Source organism: Elephantulus edwardii, unplaced genomic scaffold, assembly GCF_000299155.1.
Source record: "Elephantulus edwardii isolate Elephantulus edwardi_28Jun2011 unplaced genomic scaffold, EleEdw1.0 scaffold00002, whole genome shotgun sequence".
In the NCBI taxonomy this organism is placed as follows: Eukaryota; Metazoa; Chordata; class Mammalia; order Macroscelidea; family Macroscelididae; genus Elephantulus; species Elephantulus edwardii.
This window is the reverse complement of record NW_006399752.1, coordinates 16,855,420-16,860,391: the sequence shown is the minus strand read 5'-3', so window position 1 is coordinate 16,860,391 and position 4,972 is coordinate 16,855,420. Positions and strand designations below refer to the sequence as shown.

The following is a 4,972-nucleotide window of genomic DNA, read 5'->3' as shown; positions in this document are numbered from 1 at the left end:
TCTTCTCCAGCACCACAGCTCAAAGGCATCAATTCTCCTTTTATACTCCCTAGTCATTGTCCAACTCTCTGATGCATAACAAGTGATTGCAAAGACCATGTGGCCTGTATCAGATGCACCTTAGTCTCCAGAGACACACCACTGTTCTTGAGTGCTTTAGAGAGGTCTCTAACAGCAGACTTTCCCATCACAATACCAGAAGAATGTCTATCTGTGTTTCATTGATTATGCAAAGGCGTTTGACTGCGTGGATCTTAACAAACTGTAGCTGACTCTGAGATGAATGAGAATCCCAGAACATTTAATTGTGCTAATGCGAAGCCTATACTTTGACCAAGAGGCAGTCGTCAGAACAGAGCAGGGTAACACTGCATGGTTCAAAATTGGGAAGGGTGTACGCCAGGGTAGTGTCCTATCTCCATACCTTTTCAACCTGTATGCAGAGCAGATTATCTGAGCAGCTGGACTCTATTAGGAGAAGTGTGGCGTCAGGATTGGTGGAAGATTTATTAACAATCTGCGCTATGCAGATGACACAACCCTGCTTGCTGAACCTGAGGAGGACCTCATGCACTTGCTGCAGAGGGTCAAGGACTGCAGCCTTCAGTGTGGACTGAGGCTCAATGTCAAGAAGACAAAGATTCTCACCACTGGACCTATAGGTAGCCTCAGGATGGATGGCGAAGAGATTGAGATTGTTCACAGCTTCAGTTTGCTTGGCTCCACGGTCAACACTCTCGGCACCAGCAGCCAGGAAATCAAAAAACGTATTGTGATGGGAAAGTCGGCTGTTAGGGACCTCTCTAAAAAAGAAAAAAAAAACAAAAACAAAAAGCCTCATAGGTGAATAAAAACAAATGGAAAATCTTATTTCCAAACAGGCAATTTCCATAAGCAGCCAATGAACTCAAGATACACAATATTTTAAAGGACATATTTTATAATAGCCCTTAATTCTAACTCAGCCTTATTTAAATGTAATACAAGTTTTTCTAGTATGTGGCCTGTAATGTCTTTAATATCATTAAGGTAAAATGGGGAATAAAGAAAGCCAAGAAAGAGGAACTTCATTATCCTAGAGAAAGAATTGTCAGAAAACATGGGACCCCTTGAGGCTGGCAAATGCCAAGACTCATAGACATCTATAAGAAATAATAAACTTTACCCGAGATCTGACACTCCTAGATCCCTAAATTCTAAGGGAATAAATCTATTAAAGCCATCCACTTGTAGGATTACTACTATTGCAGCACAACATAACTAAGACAGGTTTTGATGAGACTGAAGTGCTGTTCTAACAGATACCTTAAATGTGGATGTAAATTTGGAATTGGATAATAAATCTGGAAGAGTTTTAAGGTGTCGTGTAGTAAAATCCTAAATTCTCTTAGAAAGACTGTTGGTAGTATTAGAGATACCAAAGGCAAATGCTGTGAAGGTTCAAAAGAAAAGAAAAATTTTAACACCAAAGATAGCATGAATGGTAAGAAGCATCAACAGAAACAAAGACCAAAACAGGACAGCATGGAACAGGAAGCCAATACACAGAGCAAGAGAATTGAGAGTTTTGGACTGAAGACTTCCTGGATGAATGAAGTGCATTGCAGCACTTGGTGGAGTGCTTGCTGTCCCAGGGATAGAAAAAGCTGTGTACCTTTTCAGTCTAACCATACTGGCAGAGTGGAATGCTTCCAGGCATTTGCCATTACAGCTAAAGATCACTGCAACATTTGCAGGAGCAGCATAGACATCAGGCTGGCCTCTTGGAGAGACCAAAGAACCAGTTGCCTCAGACATAAACTCTGGTGTCTCATGGAGTAGGGCCATCAAGGCTGGGTTTTCTAAGGATGTAAAAAGAGCAAAGGCCATGCGGGGAAATCCATATTGGACCTTTTCCCAACCTCACAGGGGGAAAATATCTCCACCCACAGCATCAATAACACAAAACCATTCCCATGAGGTCAGACATGTCCCACATGTTCCCATGCCTCCTTCTCCTCCTCTTAACTAACCCCAATCTTACCACTTGGATGGATCCAAAATCTGATGTGGTAGCTTATAGCCCACACAGATCCTTACTGGGAGAGTTAAAAGCTTATAATTCAGATTAATATCAAAATTCAGTCAATGTGTACACAGGTACCTCAACCTCAAGCCTTGAGGCTCTAATTGTCCAACCAAGTTCTCAGTCCTGCCAGCATTGGCTTTCCCCACCCTAAAGTCCCATCTCACATCCAGTTCTCCAGTTCAGACATTGCTGCTGCCGCCACCCTCAACCACTTGGGAGTCTCTGGCAGGGCGAAGAACCCCTTCTGGTGAGGGAAGAATTCCTATTCTCTGCAGCTGTTGTTGTTTGTTGTTAGGTGCCGTTGACTCATAGATGACTCATAGCGACCCTATGACTGAAAGACCCAAGCACTGTTTATAGAGTTTCCAGAGGCAAGCCATTTCGGAAGTGGCTGCCACGCCTGCTTCTAGAGCTGTTTAATATATTGGTGAGACTAGCCAGTCCTCTTGTAGATTGTTGAGACCACCAATCACCTTAAGGAATAGTAGATAGACTATGTCTTCATGGATAGGCTAACACTGCTCACTCACACAGTCCTGCCCCTCCACATAGTCAGTTACCTACACTAGAAAAGCCCTATGGAGAGACAAACTCCACAAAAGGGTGAGGCTATTGCTTCCCACATTTCAGACTCACATCTCTGCCAACTCAATTCTAGAATATGGGGCTGCCAGGTTTGAAGGGACAGAAAAATGGGCCCTGCCAAGATAGAAGATGTAGGGTCACCACTCAAATGGACTGGTATGGGACCACCTAAAGCCCTGGGAGCAGTTTGCTCTTTTGAATGTGCCTAGAGGCGAAGCTGACGCCCAGGGCAAACAGGCCTCCATCCTGAGCAGAGAAAACAGCCAACTCAGTCTAGAGGGCAGAGTCGTTGACTAAATAATCCAAGGCCTGTGCAAATTGTTTGGCTGGGTATTTCACTTGCTTGATGCATGTTGTCCTTTGGTTCCTTCCAATTTCTCTCATTTGTAATGGGAATGTCTACTTTGTGCCTGTGTCTTCCATCCTTTGGAAGTTGATAGCTTGCATTCTAGATTCATGGATGAAAAATTTGCTCAGGATAGAATTTAGATTTGGGACTAAGACTTTTAGAAAAGGCCGTGGCACTAGAGACATTATCACCAATGTAGGATGGATCTTGACTAAAAGCAAAGAGTACTACAGGAATGTCTGTGCTTTATTGACTATGCAAAGACATTTGATTGTGTGGATCACAACAAATTGTGGCTAACCTTGAGGAAAATGGGAATACCAGAACACCTGATTGTACTCATGCAAAACCTGTACTTTGATCAGGAGCCAGTCATCAGAACAGAGAAAAGAGACACTGAATGGTTCAAAATTAGGAAAGGAGTGTGTCAGGGATGCATACTTCTCCACACCTTCTCAATCTATATGTGCACCAGACGATTTGAGAGGCAGGACTTTATGAGGAGTGTAGCATCAGGATTGGAGGAAGACTCATCAACAGCCTGCATTATACAGATGATACAACCTTGTTTGCTGAAACTAAAGAGGTTCTGAAGCATTTACTGCAAGTCAAAGACTGTAGCCTTCAATATGCATTGACCTTAAAATCAAGAAGACAAAGATTCTCACCACTGGGCCAATGGGCAGCTTCATGATGGATGGAGAAGAGATTGAGGTTGTTAACAATTTTAGCTTGCTTGTCTCCACAATCAACACTCTTGGCACCAGCAGTAAGGAAACCAAAAGATGAATTGCATTGGGGAAGTCTGCTGTCAGGGACTTCTCCAGAGTCCTGAGGAGCAATGATGTTAGTCTGGAGACTAATCCAGGACATGGTCTTCTCAATTACATGCTATGCATTAAACAGCTGGAAAATGACTAAGGATGACAGAAGAATTGATGTCTTTGAGTTGTGCAGTAGAGAAGAACATACCATGTACTGCCAAGGGAACAAATGGGTCTGTCTTGGAGAGGGTGAAACCAAGTTTCCCCTTGACGGCAAGGATTTTGAAGCTCTATCTCACATACATGGCCATGTGGGACCAGTCCTTGGAAGACATCATGTATGGAAGGCTGAATGGACAGCACAGGAGAGGAAGACCCCAGATGAGATGGAAATGATTCAGTATCTTGGTCAATGGGATTAGGTGTGTCAGAGTCAGTGAAACTGGCTCAGGATAAGGCAGAGTTCAGAACTGTTGTTCATAGGATCACTCTGAGTTGCAGGTGACTTGACAGCACTTAACAACAAGAAGACTTGTGACAATACAAAAGTATTTCGCATATAGCAAGGACATGAATGTTTGGGGGCCAAAGGGTGGAATATAATGGTTGAATTGGATACCCCATGAACACATCATATATATAATAATAAAATGTGGAATCTACGTAATGATTGCCCAGGTGCAGAAAGATTAAGGATGGAATGCAACACTCCTTAATCCATCATAGTGCTACCTTTCATGTCATAGAGATAAAAGGAGAGGAAAACAGTTTCAGGGTGGTGGCAGCAGGGAGAATTCCACTACCACCAAGAAAGATTCACTAGGAGTAGAAGGCATTATTTTGGACTCACGTCCCTGAATGAGAAAGCTCATTGACACTGGGGAAGGCCAAGACAAACAGACATCTTTAAAGAATTCCAGGCCTTCTCTCCAAGCACAAAGCTCACTGCTTTTGAGTCAGATATCCAGGAGGTATCCAAGTGTAAGTCACATGGGAGGAGACTGTTCTGCTTTCTCCCAAGGAGTCACTGGTGGATAAAAAACCACCAGAAAGATATTGCAGCTCCCTACAGATTATGCCACCAGTGATCCCTGAATTTAAATTCCTAGACAGGTCCTTGAAGAGGGACAGCGCAGGAGGGGAAGACCCTCTATGAGGTGGATTGATTCAGTGACTGGGGTAATCGGGATGGGTGTGTCAGAGGCA

The 4,972-nt window shown here is 43.4% G+C and overlaps 1 protein-coding gene across 1 annotated transcript in view; it reads left to right on the top strand.

Moving 5' to 3' along the window:
• The window catches only part of RWDD1 (RWD domain containing 1), a 38,958-nt gene that overhangs the window by 1,443 nt on the left and 32,543 nt on the right, over window positions 1-4,972 (top strand). The gene's annotated exons all lie outside the window — the stretch shown is intronic.